Raw genomic sequence first — 15,536 nt, 5'->3', positions numbered from 1 at the left:
CACGAAAAACGCCACTTCCCGTCGGAAACACGCCTCTTTTATGACGTTGACGTCGGACAAGATTTTGTTGTGCGAGATGCTCCTGTGACGTAATTTCAACATGGCGGCTTACACACTCAACAGTAATTCTATTTTATAAATCTTTAAAAATGTTTATTTTGTTAAATGTATTAATAGTTATAAATGTAACTGCACGTGTTCGATTTAGAGAATACCATATCATGACCGTAAACAGTATCCTATCATGCAATATCAGATTTTTACCAGACTTGTTAGTGTCTTTGGTTTGTTTGCCTCTCGAAAAAAGAATATTGCTATGAATGTGCTAAAATATTTTATAAAGCTTTTAATGTAGTTTGACTAGTTCGTGTTTGTCTCTCGGAAAAAATAATCTCACTAAAAATCTGCTAAAATATAAAGCAACAACACACAGCAGCGTGTTGATGGAGGCAGCCATGTTTGTTCCGAGATGTGGTAGCTCGAACGGGAGATTGTCGGACGTGATGTCACTCAACTCGGAATTTCCGAGTTCGGAGAGAAAAACTTGGTTGTATACTGTTGATTATACTGTTGATAATACTGTTGTTTATAATGGTTTGTACAAATAAAAAAAAAAAAGAGAGAAAAACTAACGCACCATTAGATAACCGCCTCGACAAACATTCACATACACGTCTGAATCCTTGCTGAAGCGTGTCGTCGTGTTCTCTCTTTCACGCTAGTCACAGTATGGATAGCTTAGATCTATCTGATTTGATTTTGTGTTAAACTGACTTTTCACTTCAAAATTCATGTAGGCCTAGCGCTTGTTACGCTGAGAGGTGCATAGAAAAAATAATTGTGTGTAATTTATCACGGGTACGGACGGGTAACGGGCTGAATGTTAACGGGCCTGGGCGGGTGCGGATTTAAATTTGAAATAATCACGGGTGCAGGTCTCCAAAAGTGGTCCCGTGCAGGACTCTGACCCACATTATTAGGTATCCCTACGCAGTGCCGGGTAGGATCCACTTTATTTCAACAAGCAGTAACTGAACCTTCTGACCCCATCTGTGTTCTGTGCTAAGTGGCAGCCATGATTTGCTGTTCGGAAGCTGTTTGCTTTTTAGAACCAGGTCTAATAGTGACTATTTTACACCTAAATCTGAGGGAGTGATTGATAGCAGATATCGCAGGTTTAATAATTATAGTATAGTATGTTTTTAGATGTCATTTGTGATACCTCAGCCATGCCTACCCACACTCCCATCTCCCATGGCGATGGCCCTGTTGCCGTGACACCTTCTGAGTAATATGAGTTTGGGAACCTCAGCTCCCGGCATGAAATGAGATGAAGCAACATCGACGAATCGATGGTCATGTCATCATGGAGACCATCCACAGTCACTCTGAGAGTCCGAGAGGTGGTTGACACTTTCTGTTTAATTTGCTCTGAAATATTAATAAGAACCATGCTTTTAAATATGTCACACACATTTCATCAGCCATTCAGAGCCCTACTTTTTGGAATATTTTGGAAAGCATGAGCTTCAGTTATATTGATGATTTAGCTAATGCTAGTTTCACTTAAGGGAAATGTAATAAGAATTTTCACAATTTGTATCAATAGCAAGTACATCACCCCCCCCCCCCCACACTGAACAATTAGAAATTGACCCCATTAAGATTGCATCCTTAACAGCAAATAAATAGCCCTGCACTTCTTAACCATGCATGAAAGCATTTTTATATCCCAAAAAATAATGTCGCAGATGAAATTCTTGGGAGACTATTTGTGGAATGTCGTGCATGCTGTCTTGACATTGTTATGGAGCGGCTTGCTGGCCCGTTTGGGACGGACGCAAGCCTCATGGTGAGTAAAGACCCCCCCCAGCCTAATGACATCGAGGCCTTTTCAGCAGTTTTCAGCTTCCTTCACATATATATTAATGAGGACGGAATTTCTGACCTGCTTTTGTATCTTCTCTCATCCTCTGTCCGCGGTCTCCTCAAGCCCCGGCCTCGTGATGCGTCTTCGGTTATCTTTGGTTGTCTTTGGGGGGGACGTGATATTACATAATTCTGGCTGTAGCTGTCAGGCTGGAACGCTGCTCTAAAAAAGAAAATGTCTCTCCTCTAACTGTCCCAACATTATTCTTCAAGGAAGCAGTAAGGAGCCAACCTACTGTGGAATGATTTATGCAGAATCTCTAAGTAGAGACACCCCTACACTCATTCTATGACATAGAACATGGCATTAACATTTGAAGGGAGGTCAGCTGGTCACACAATGACCAATCAGCTGTGAGTTGCAGCTGGCACGTGATGAAGATGAGTCACACAGCATTAGTTGGTTAGTTAGTTGGTCATCTTGTAACATCAGCAGCGGTGCTTATCGCCACTCAAACCAAGCATTTGCATGGGGGCCACAACAAACGCGCCCTTATGTAACCTCCTGAGTTGGGGATTGAATCTGCATATGCAAGTCTGCATGTTGTGTGAGTTTCCTCCTGTATTTCAAAAGACATGCAGAGGAATGAATTGATGGCTTGCTGTAAATCCCTTTTCAAAAAGGGCTATGGAAGATGGAGGGATGTAAACCCATCAAAGCTGGTTTACCTGCTGTACTTGTTAAGCATGATGCTACTTCCATTAGCCAACTGTTTGTCTCGCTGGGTAATTAATGCAGCCTGAGTGGCCCCAAGTTCCCCAGCCGAGATCGCAATTAAATGGCACGCCTGCTCCTTTCCCCGTGGCTATGAATGCATCCGCGCCGTGACGAGGCTGCAACCTTCTGACGTGTTTATTAGAGCAGAGATAAACAAACATTGACTTCCTAAAAATGCCATTTTTTTGCGAACATATGAGCATAATCACAAAACTGAGGTTACTTCACTTTTCTACCATGTTTAGTGAGGCATATTACATTAATTTAGCAGATGCTTTTACCCAAAGCATCAAAGGATCAAACACTTCCTGGGGTAACTGGGGGTTAAAGGCCTTGCTCGGGGGGCCAGTAGTGACATCACTCTGCTGACCATGGGATCAGAACTAGCAACCTTCTGATCACAGAGGCCTAACCCACTGAACTGCACACCATCCTCTGGTTGCAGACTGGAGCATGCCCGCATTTCCTCGATTCTAGCCAGAGGAGCTGATGTAGAAGACGCCGCATGGTGGACGGTGGCTTCCTGTCTCGCCATCGGGGGCTCCGTGCATCTGCTGACTCGGGGATCCAGCTGCTCGCGTCATGCTCTGACGCCCACGGACGCATGCTCACGCCAATCTGCGAGAAAGAGGACAGTCTTCGCTCACCGAGACTGACAGCTCAATATGGGCCCCCATCCGAGCGTGAAAGAAACATGAAAAAAGTCCTCCCCCCCCCCCTCCCCGTGCCAGGTCTGCATTGTCCCTCAGGTCAACTGATGCCCATGCCTATCCCAAACCCTAACCACCCCCCCACCCCTCCACCAACCAGACCTTACTCCCCAGAAGCCTAGATCCCAGAAAATGCCACATTTATATATTAAAGTTCCACTGGATGATGACAGTGTAACAGGCAATGAAAATGACAATAAAAAATACCAGTAAAAGAGTATTGTTCAAACAGACATGGAGACAGATATATCCTAACCCACAATCCTCCTCTTTCAGTGTGTCCATAAAGGGAGTTTAGCCTCAGTAAGCATGTCTGTTTTAATGCCTATATGAATCATTTTTTCTTTCTATTGTTGTTCTCTGCACTGGAAGACTGTTAATCCGAACCCAGCCCTTGCCGTACCTCTCAGCAAAGTGTTTATATCCCCTAGCAGCTGTTTCTCCGAGCCGCTGAGAGTAGACCCCCCCCCCCCCTCCAGGAGCATGGCGGGATTTTGCCATAGCAACCAAGATGGCCACCGTAACGCCAATCTGCCGTGAGAACTCGCGGGCCAGCAGTCCGGTGACTGCAATTGGAGCGAGAAGAGGACGTGGGGGCGGGACTGGGCCGGCGAAACGGCCCCAAGCCCACGGCGCCCTCAGGAGCCCGGCGAGCTGAAGGCTAGCATCGGCGCCAAGACCCACAGGGACATCTGTTGGGGGTTCGGGGGGACACGGCTCGCCGGAGAGGCTGACCAGCAGCTTGGGATTTCAGTATCCCCCCCCACCCCCACCTGATCAGATTTTGATGTTTTCCAAGTGCTGTCTGGTAGACGGCTCCCTATTGCGGGCTTGATGGTGTTGGTGGGCAGCTCCATGACGGCAAGTAAGAAATCACCAGCAGAGGTGAAGAAATCCAAGGGCAAAAGTGGAGGGGGGGGGGGGCTGGGGCCTGGAGCCTGTCCCAGGCAGCATAAGGCCCAAAGCTGGGGTACCCTGGACAGGATGCAATTTGTTGAGTGAAATGTTTATTTTAAATAGTCCATCTCTTTTCCATGAGTGCAGTAGAGGGTCGCGGTGATTCTGGACCCGATCCGAGGAAGCACAGGACAGCAGGCAGGGGGCACCTTGGACGGAATGCCAGTCCATTGCAGGGACACTGTCCTAATGTAGAGATATCGCTTTATGTAACGGTACGTTTCCGGGCTGTGAGAGAAAACAAGAACCCCCCCCCCCCCCCTCACACACACACACATACAGACATACACACACACACAATCACACTCACAACCCTGAAGATGTGGGTCCTCACTATGTTCTTCACAGACGGAAATAATCCTAACCAGAACATAAACTAATGAGACAGTAATAATCCTAACCAGAACATTAACTAATGAGACGGTAATAATCCTAACCAGAACATTAACTAATGAGACGGTATTAATCCTAACCAGAACATTAACTAATGAGACGGTATTAATCCTAACCAGAACATTAACTATTGAGACGGTAATAATCCTAACCAGAACATTAACTAATGAGACGGTAATAATCCTAACCAGAACATTAACTAATGAGACAGTAATAACCCAAAAGGTGCAGTCATACTAGCGCTAAAAATATTCAGGTTCTTCACAGAGTTGTGCAAAAATGGGAATGACTGTATAATACAGTATACCGTGGTAGTTTGGGTATACCACAATATTTTCATTCTGCTAATGAATAATGTTGCTTTTGAAAATATGTGAAGATAAGAGAGAAGCATGCCAGCTAGCGATATTATAAACATGCATTAACAAAACTGCTACAAGTACACACTGCCAGTTTAAAGGGTTAAATGTACCAGTAAGTACTTGTCATAACCATACAAATGCATTCTTCTCCCACAGTTTTCTATTATTAAAAAATGTTCTTGTCATAACGATGCAAATGTGCATCAAATAAATGTCCTCCTCCGTTGCACTTCTGTGAAACTGAAGGGTCAGCCCCCCCCATACCACACCAGATTGGTTTAGCAATGTGAATTTGTGGATCAAAGTTCATTCAAGGGCGTGCTCTCACTTGGCCCAAGTGCCTAGTATCGTGTCTGAGCATGGTTGTCCCCCCTCCCTACTGGTCTGCGCTCACATTGTGCTTAAAATTCCAGACCTGAGTGCACTTTTATCACCTCTGTGCGGCGTTTGGTGTCAAAGAAAACAGAAAGAAAAGCGCTACTGCAGAGCACAACATGTACTTCATGACTGATGTCCTTATTTTGTGGCTTATTTGGGGTCATTTTGGGCACGATGACACACAGGCCTCATAAATTCATCAGTAGGCAAGCAGCGATTTTCATGTAATCACGCTGTATGAAGATGTTTCGGTATTTTACTCAGAGTTTTGTATGTTGCACCCAGTTGTTTCTCGATACTCTCGTCAGCCCAAATTTCCAGCAAACACTGTACATCTGCCGTAGACCAAAGTGACCCATATGCTGCCGTGTTTAAGTTTTTCTTTAAATAACAAGCGTAAAAAATCTGTCTGGACGCCGGCTTTTCAGTACTATACGCCTAAAATACTAAGAAGAAGTGAATTGTGATGTCCAAAATTTGCTGCATCCTTGTGTTTATTAAATTTAGTTAGTGGAGCATGCCAGAAGCCGCTTTGGTATATCATGAAGAAAATAAGGAAGTAGTAGGGAAGAAAGGACTTTAGGGGTCAGTTGTGCTCGGGTGCGGTATGGATCACACCCTAAATGTGCTCTTTGCAAAAAAAACACGCTGCAAATTTGCTGTGCTTCTGGAAGTAAACTTTCTGCTTGTCACGTCAAGCAGCTGGAATTTAATAACACAAACCCCATCATTAGTGAGACAGTAATATTGCTATCTCTGTCATTAATGAGAGAGCATTACCCCAAACGCGAACGCGGACTCCTCTGATTTCTGCGTCTTCTCATTGCCCCTGGTCACTCGAGCCTCCAGCCCTCCTAATGTCCCAGGGCTCGATCCAAAAGCACGTGACCTCCCGCGGAACATGCCGTGCAGTCAGGTTAATTGTGATCCGCTCCTTGCTGACGGCCCGGCTGGATCTGCTCGCCTGATCCGTCTGTTCGACCTGAGCAGGTGGACTCTGAATCAGGCCGTCATGTGTGGGTTACACACAGGCTGCTCCAGCACCCGTCAGTCACCCACGCAGTGCCTACGCGCTGGAATGTGTCACGAATTAATCATCCCAAAGATGCTGTGAGCCACACACACCCACACAGACCATCGCCACGGCACCAGCTGAATCCCGCGTCCATCCTGCTCCTCTGCTTTCTCCCTATCAGTCGCCTACAGGCGCTTAGGGTCAGAGAAGGTCCCTTTGTTGATGGGGTCCAGCTGATCGACACCCCGCTGCGTAACCAAGGGCACCGATGGGCAAATGCCCTTGTCAAGGCACTGTGCTCCCCAGAGATTTTCCAGCTCAGCATTACAGTCTTCTCAGCTGCTGCTGTCTCTCTCCATACTGTATATATATCACCTAAATCACATGGGTCCTCCAAACTCCAGCCACCCCACACAACCCGAGTCAGTCTGTCTCGTGCCGGAGGTCGTCAGGGAGACAGTGCTCACCTCATCCCGGAGGTCGTCAGGGAGACCGTGCTCACCTCATCCCGGAGGTCGTCAGGGAGACCGTGCTCACCTCATCCCGGAGGTCGTCAGGGAGACCGTGCTCACCTCATCCCGGAGGTCGTCAGGGAGACAGTGCTCACCTCATCCCGGAGGTCGTCAGGGAGACAGTGCTCACCTCATCCCGGAGGTCGTCAGGGAGACCGTGCTCACCTCATCCCGGAGGTCGTCAGGGAGACCGTGCTCACCTCATCCCGGAGGTCGTCAGGGAGACAGTGCTCACCTCATCCCGGAGGTCGTCAGGGAGACCGTGCTCACCTCATCCCGGAGGTCGTCAGGGAGACAGTGCTCACCTCATCCCGGAGGTCGTCAGGGAGACAGTGCTCACCTCATCCTGGAGGTCGTCAGGGAGACAGTGCTCACCTCATCCCGGAGGTCGTCAGGGAGACAGTGCTCACTTCATCCCGGAGGTCGTCAGGGAGACAGTGCTCACCTCATCCTGGAGGTCATCTTCAATGGCCTTTCATACCATACCGACTTGTGCTGTTATACATTGAACAATATTACTAACATAATGACACCTAATGCCCATTTAACACATGGTGCGGATCTCTAGTCACACATAGCCAGGTGAGTGAACAGGTCATGTGACTGGCAGGTCACATGACTGACATTCCCAGCTGGCTGGATTTTGACCCTTGTCACCTCAGGCCGTTTCTTACTGCTCCACATTGGCCCCGCATCATAGCACTGGGCCACAATGTGGCTGGATGGAATGCAAGGATGGCTCCCCTTTGGGAAGATGGGCTGCGGCCTCCAGAGTGAGGCACTTCCCGGTGCTGTTTACCAGCGTATTCCTCAGGAGCTCTGAGCCCAAAACTGGCATGTGACTTGCCGGCACCAATAGGCCACATGTCACCTCACTGGTTCCCATCTCCGCCCCCGACAATCTGCATCCCGCACATTTCACTTCACCCATGGCCTGCCATTACAGGCCAGCTGGGCACCAGCAAGGGCACAAGCTCTTAACTGAAAGAGGAACCTGGTGCCAGTTCCGGTCCAGTTTCCTGCCACCTCAGGCCTTTAACAGATGCCATTTATCCTTAAGTTTAGCCACTGTTGGGGTGGTTGGGGGGGAAAGGGGAGTAGGGTGTCAATTGGTGTTTCCTCTGGGTGCTTCAATCTCCTCCTGCTGTCCAATGACATCAAGTCAGGCTAATAGGCATCTCTAAATTACCCATAACACTTTTAAAGTAAAGTGGAGTTCTGCACACTAAAAATCCATTTATCTATCCGCTTATTCTGTTCAAGGTCCTGGGGGTGGGGGCTGGAGTCTTTCCCAGGCAGCACAGGGCACCAGGCTGGGCTACATTCTGGACAGGATGCCAGTGCATTACGGAGCCTTCACAGCCAGCACTCACTTCAGAAGTTCACTTTTCATCTTTACATTAATTGCAATAAATCATCATAAAATGGATCGAAGATCGGACCTAATATGCTTATTGAGTCAAAAAGGATAGATATCTCGCCAACTCACAGCCGTGGGGATTGTGGGTTCACTCTGACCTCCAGTGAATTAGCGTAGCTTTGCTGTGGGCTGTTTGACTTAACATGTGTCTGATTGACTGGTGCAACACCCCTGAACCGTTCTGTGTTTATGCATGATTTTATATATATTTCTGATTCATTGAGTGTGATGAAGATTCAGATCTGCCTGTTGTTAAAGCACAAACTGGGTGTTTTTTCCGGATACATCGACCCTGCTGAGCCACACTCCACCCCCATTTTAATGATCAAAATGTTAAGGTCAACACAACGAACGCAAATGTCCTGTTTCCAAATGTCACTTGTTTTGAGTCATCAGGACAGGCGGTTAGACGGTTAGATGGTGGATGGATGGAATTCACAATTCGCAGAGTAACACGAATACCGGACTCGGTGACATCAGGAATGACACAGTAAATCCATTCCCTAACCCCCTTGTCACATAGAACATTTCTGAGTTTCATGGCTAAAGACCTGCAGTAACATGATAGGTGTGACTAAGAGATGAAGAAGTTTTTCACGCCATTATAATCATCGTTAATCTTTCTTAGAAAACAGTTACTGTGTGACATAGAGTCAAATTGTCTGGAGCTGAATTAAGCCTGAAGGTGAATCTAGGGAGATGTTCCTTTAACATTTTAATTCAGCAGACGCTCTTATCCAAAGTGATGCACATTTTTTGGGAAAGCAGGATCAGACAGTCCCTGGAGCAATTGGGGCTGAAGAGCCTTGCTCAAGGGCCCAAGAGTGACATCACTTTGCGGACCATGGGATTTAAGCCAGCAACCTTCCGATCCCAAGGAGAACAAGCCATGTTTTTTACATTTTTATTTATTTAGTGTTCTATTCCATTTACGTATTTGAGGGTGAGCTGCTTGATTGTTCGTCCAATCACAAATTAGCTGGGGTGTGGCTCTGTGGCTTATGACTCTGCTTCTGATCAGAAGGTCGTCGGTTCAGCTCCTGTGGCTCGCTGGGTGATGTCACCACTGGGCCCTTGAGAAAAGCTTTTAGCTTCTGTCGTCTGAGAGTTACTCCCTTAGGTGCTGTTTGCTAAATAAAGCAAGGTGATTAATAATTCACTGGGGTTATACCTATCATTCTTAAAAGATCACTCACTTGTGACTTTTGTTTCTGTCGGGTTATCGGCAGCAGAGCGTAGCTGGCTGAATGGTGTGGTGATCTAACAGCGTAGTGATTTAATGCTGTGCCCCACCCCCCATGTTACCCGTTAGCAGGGCTGCGGCCTAAATCGCGGGGCCCTTCACGGTTTGTTAGAAACCTTAAGCATGCAGCTGCGCTGGAGTCCTCAGATGGGGAGCACTGCTGGAGAAAATGGGAGCATTGCGCTCAGTGGTGGTGTTTGCATGGGGCCCCTGAAGTTTGGCCCCCTATTGGTCACAAACAGTCACTACACTAAATATAAAAAAATCCATTATTTATTTTGAGATGCTGAAGCAGCATGTTCTGCTAACTAGCTAGCTAACTATGATCTTCTGACTCTGCTCGCTAGCTAATTATCTGAGGGTGGCTCCAGAAACAACAAACCCCGGTTTTGGTGAAGGGAGGGCCGGCTCATAGGAGACCTACCACAGTCTGATGGATGGGCTCCATGGAGGAACTTTCTGTATCATCTCCTTCCAAAGCTGTGGCAGTTAATGGTCTTCCTGAAGTAAAGAGGTTCTCAGTGACGCTGTATCAGGTGGCTACACGTGCCTGGGAAAGTCCTGGTAGAAACCTGCCATCACATATTACATGGAGTTGGAACGTTTCTGCAGAAGTATCACTTCATTGTTAACTCTCTCGGGGAGTTTTTTCGGTGACTGGCACAAATACTAAGCAATAACTCAGTTACTACTGAAGTACAAATCATGATCAAATTATGAACAAATATAGTTGCTGCTTGAGACAAAAGGTAAGTCACGATTCGTTAATGATGAGCAAACATGAGATCAGTATTTCACTTGTGTTATTCATGACTTGTTCCTTCAGTAGTTCACAAAGGTTTACAGAATGCATACATATTGTAACAAATATGGTAACTGCCTGAGATAATACATACATCACAATTAACTAATTATGAATTAATGTGAGATCAGTATGTAAGTAAGACTTAGTTTGTGGTTAATTAATACAGAACATAATACATGTTACCGTCTTTTTTTTTTTCTCCGCACACTTGGATGAAGGTTCATGAAGCTGGTGAACACGCATCTGTGATCTGCTCCTAAGCTCCTCAGAACCAGAGTGACTGAGTGGTGATCATCTGGCAAAACGGAGCCATACTGAGCACCGTGCCTGAGTCCTGGCTTGAGCAGGTAGACCAGAGGAGTGAAAAGATGAGGAAAGACCTGGCAGATACTCTGGATGGGTCACTAGGGGCAGTCAGGAGACAGCAGTTCACCTGGTTTGTTCTGAATCCATATGCAAGCAGAAAGAACGTGGGTGAGCAAAAGTAAAATTCCACCCTCCGCCCCAATGCTCTCTCAAGGTGAGGCAGCGTCTGCCACCATACATTCGGATGGGACCCAAAGGTTTGGGGGCCCATGCTGGCCACAAACAGTCACTACACTTGAGGGAGCAGAGGGGCCCTCAACTTTATGATTTGGGCCCCAGAATCAACAAACCTGCCTCTGCAGCTCAGACCAAGTCCCCTCAGACAATCATTGTCTGTCAGTACGATTCTTGAATATTTCACCAGTCCAATCAGCGCTGCGCGCAGCTAGTCATGGGAGGAAGTCCAGAGCATGATGATTGAACACATGGCGGGGTGTCCGTCAACATGATATTTTACTTAAAGCGAATGAAGAATCTGCATGGTATGAAACAGGAGCTGCAAAAGGTGATGGCTTGCTGAACAGCATCTTCGTGAGGCGGCAAAATCACTCACCGTTTCTCCTTCTTTGCTGGTGACAATGTCGCCTTCCTTTTGTGGGACGAGGCGAATGCTATTCCTAAGAGATTAATCCAGCACACGAGGGTGAATGGAAAAGACGCTGTGGAACAAGGTGGATAACATGGGTTTCATTAATTTTTACTTTTCTGTGTCAAACAGGCTCGGGCAAATGGCAGAAGCTGTTATAGCGTCACAGGCCATTTTGTAACAAAATAACGAAATTCCACCTCTAACAGAAAGATGCCTTTTTAGAACCTTTTGCTGAATCCCAGTTGAGGCTTTTCTCTCATGGGGTGGGGTGTAGCTCCGGAGGTGAGCTATCTGTGCCGTGGCCGGAAGGTTGTGGGTTCAAACCCTACAGCTGGGTTGGGGAAGGCTCCAGTCCCACCGTGCTGCTGGCTAAGCATGGATGCCCCTCCCACATGTAGTGCCTGCTAAAATAATCATTAATAATGGCCCTTTCTACACTTCTTTGCGTCTGCATGCTTGATGTCTTTTCAGGAAAATTTGCACATTATTTGAGCAGAAGCTTTGTCTCATACCTGCAGACGACTTGGCGAGTCCAATTCACCTCTGAGTGTTCTTAGAATTGGGGAGGGGGAACCGGAGAACCCAGTGGAACATGCAAGCTCCACACATGAAGCTGGGGCAGAAAATCCCACCCTGGTCTCCAGAGGTGTGAGGAGACCATGCTAACCTCAGCACACTGCCCTGCAAAGGGATGGTGCCCCATCCCAGGTTCTTCACTGCTTTGTGCCTGCATCTGCTTGGATAGGCACTGGACCACTGCAGCCCTGCATAGGAATAGGTTCGATGGATGGACTGATTTAATCGCAGAGGAGAACTTTTCTGGAATTTTCCACAGCCACCGAAGTTCCTGTCTATCCTGTCCCCAGTTCCAGCAGATGTCTCCTGGCACTCAGACTGCTCAGGTGAAGTGCGTCAACACAGCTCCACGGTCGATGGTGTGGTAACGCGGTCTGTCGCACAGGCTGACGCCCACGTTTGGACTTACGCCGTAGGCTTGCGCGACCTTTTCTGAAACAGCTACACGTAGCAAGAAAAACACACAAACTTACTGTGGAGGCACACTAGCTCCTGCTTAAAGGTCATGTTTAATTTGCAGTTAAGGACAACAGACACAAACAAGTGTTTTTCTGAGTGACGTGTTACCATATTGCCTCAATGTCATCAACACAGCAGGTGGGGTAAAAGTCAAGCTCATTATGGAAAGGAAAAGACATTTAAGTGCGTTTAAATGCCGAATTACTGTAACTGTTAGTTTTTCCAGTTAGTGGAACACTTGACCTGACCTATGTTTCATTTTTAAAAGTTTATTTTTCTCTGACTTGCCTCTGTATAGAACGGCCTCTTGCTGTCAAGTCATTTGCTAAATGACTGTTCATCACAGGGCAATAATCAGCTGCTGGAAAGGGTTTAGCTTGGCTTAACGTTTTCAGTTGTGTGATGCTGTGGTTCTCTAGCCCGTCCATCAGGCCCTTGGCGAGTGGCAGTTACGTTCCTCCAGGCCTGGATTGGGGAACCTGGGAAATCATGAAAAAGGCGAAGAGGAACTTTTTTTTCGTGGCCTTTGCCTTGCGGCAAGACAAATGGACATTACAGACAGTGTAACCCTGTATTACACAGATGTAATTAATACACCACGCCCATCACACCTAACTGCAGATCACCATAACATAATGTCAGATAGCAAATCCTACCTGTAGTACTTCACCTGTACTGGTGGTGTCCCTATATTGAGAAGAATATAACAACATAAGAACTATACAAACGAGATTAGGCCATTCGGCCCATCGAGCTCGCTTGGGGTCTACAGGTGGATAGTGGGTCTAGCAGTATGTTGTTGGTGTGAATAATGTCCATATTTTAGGCCAGAGTGGGGGGGGGGGTAGTAGAGTAGAGTAGTGTAGAAAGTTCTTATCCTATTGGAGATGAGTTGCTGATTAAATTTCATCACACTGTTATTTGATTAGTTTGTTATCCAGTACAGATAATTCAATCTCAAATAAGTGTAAGTGAAAGCACACAATTACTGAGACCCCTGCACAGGATAAGTAATTATGAAAAGAGGTGGTTGGGATGGAGATGTATAGAATTTTGAAAAGCACTTCAGATTTTGAATAATTAATTGTTATGGAAAGCCTGCTTGCCACCCAGGGACATCTCATGGACATCTTGAGGCATATATGCTTTCACAGTTAAAGAAAATTACATGTATTTATGGCCAAAAATCTGATTGGAAAAAATAAACTCTATGAGAGTCTCCTGGTAATTCTGAGCTAGCGTGTTCAACACTGTGACACTGTCCTTCCTCTTTATACAGTTTCACATCCTGCTACTTCACTTTCAGAATTGCCGTGTGACCTTTAAATAGGTACACCTTTTCCTGAAGCAAAAAAAAACGTAACAGAAACCGAGAATATCACTTCCCCTCTTCAGCGAGTCACATGAAAATCACTGACATTCTTTATTATGATACATAATACAAACTGGCGATTATTAATTGCCTATCTGAGGGCCTTTGTTGGGGAAACTAATCAGTGCTTGTAATGACATGTTTAGCTTAATGAAGCTTTATAGTGGCTGATGTAAGAATCACATGTTCTGTTAGCACTTTTTATTGCCAAGTGGGATAGAGCTGAGGTCATCACTGCTTAAAGCTCACCTTTATAGACTGTGATAGACACACTCACGCCGAAAGAGGAGAAAAGATGGGGGGTAACAGACCCCATGGCTGTAACAGAAAGACATCACCTGCTTCAAATCTGCCCTCAAATTAACTTTCACAGTAACTTTTGGCAATAGCTCAATAGCTTTGTTTTTAGCTTTCCATTTCACTTCAAACATAGAGGCCCAACTTCTAACTTAACCAGCTAAACTTTCGAAGTCATTTCCATGAAACTGCTGTACATACCGTCATCTGTGAATGAAGTGCTTCTGTATCTCTGATATTATTGATTTTTGAATAAATCGAATTAATATTGACTCTGAGACGGTTCAGTAGATTTATGAAAGCTAAGATTTCGCCCGCAAAGGCTCATGTTCCCTACTTATCATAAATAATGTGACACACAGAAGATCGAATGACAGGAATCTGAGTGACATCATGTAATGTGAATCAAATTCAACTGGGAAGCGGTTCTATGAACGACTCGTCTAACCCACTGGAGACCGAACGCCCCGTTTCTCCACTCAAGCTAGCCAACGAGCGTTGCTCATCCCACCAAGCTGGTGGACATTTTGTCAGATGAACTAAGAGTTCCCACTGTCCCCGGACAAACAACTGCATTAACCATGACACAACAGGCCTAGTGGACTAATGCCTCGCTTGGAAAGCCAGTCTGATAGGCTGCTGGGTTGATGTCACCCCCTGACTCAGATGCGTGGCGCCACCCACCAACCGGCAACTCAACCCTGCTGAAGTCAGTCTCTCTCTCAGAAAGCTTCTCAAAACGGTCAGTTTGGAGAAAACAAAGAGCGACGATGTGATGACATCACCTGGGTAGCCGTGAGCCAGCTCAGCTAGGTTACACGGCGTTCAGGATGGGGACAAAATGTTCCCACGCATTGTCTGACTAATGTTTTCCTTGAAAAAACACAACCTGAAACCATCAACAGTGAGCAGTCGGAGTAAACCATTAAACAGAAGATTGTACAAACACCTGTACTTCCTAAAAACAAAGCCGTCCTCCGCATTTGGGGATTATAAGTACAGTATGAAAGGCTATAGTAAACAGCACATACGTCGTCATTGGAGTAGACAGAGAACAGAGGTAACCAGTCTGTTTATCAAGCTTTGGCCTAAGTTTCCTGTCCATGTGATGCCTTATGCAACCAGGAACCAAATGTAGCAGCCAGAACTCTGAACACAAGCCTCTTAACAAAGTTTGTAAGCCATGATGGAACTTCTGGTAAGAAAAACAGCAGGTCAGTCCTTCATGTAAGGATGGGAACGGCTTTTCAGTCTTACCTGCATCTTACATCCTCATACCAGCCTGCCAACTAAATATTTCTCACAAGTTTTATTTTTTACACCTCGATTATAGCTGTTTATTATTGCATCACTTTTTATAATCAGACTGTGAGTAAACAGCTCGCAATGCTAATGAGAATAGCCTTTAAATAGCCATGTGCCTTTCTTAAAGCCC

General features: G+C 46.1%; 2 long non-coding RNA genes across 3 annotated transcripts; both read right to left on the bottom strand.

Annotated features, from left to right (window-relative positions):
• Positions 1-676: 676 nt before the first annotated feature.
• On the bottom strand, positions 677-10,440 carry LOC111837919 (uncharacterized). Its single transcript, XR_002836763.2, has 3 exons — positions 10,062-10,440; positions 1,949-3,265; positions 677-1,431 (listed from the first exon to the last, which is right to left on the bottom strand). It is a non-coding gene; the product is annotated as an uncharacterized lncRNA (long non-coding RNA).
• A 231-nt stretch (positions 10,441-10,671) lies between these two features.
• Positions 10,672-13,740, bottom strand: LOC111837908 (uncharacterized). 2 transcript variants are annotated; one of them, XR_011984243.1, is made up of 6 exons: positions 12,721-13,740; positions 11,910-12,414; positions 11,623-11,801; positions 11,362-11,467; positions 11,099-11,193; positions 10,672-10,885 (listed from the first exon to the last, which is right to left on the bottom strand). It is a non-coding gene; the product is annotated as an uncharacterized lncRNA (long non-coding RNA). The 2 variants fall into 2 exon arrangements; XR_002836757.2 differs by having other exon boundaries at positions 10,672-11,801.
• Between the last annotated feature and the right edge of the window lie 1,796 nt (positions 13,741-15,536).

Source organism: Paramormyrops kingsleyae, chromosome 19 (assembly GCF_048594095.1).
Source record: "Paramormyrops kingsleyae isolate MSU_618 chromosome 19, PKINGS_0.4, whole genome shotgun sequence".
In the NCBI taxonomy this organism is placed as follows: Eukaryota; Metazoa; Chordata; class Actinopteri; order Osteoglossiformes; family Mormyridae; genus Paramormyrops; species Paramormyrops kingsleyae.
This window is presented reverse-complemented; position numbering and strand designations above follow the sequence as displayed.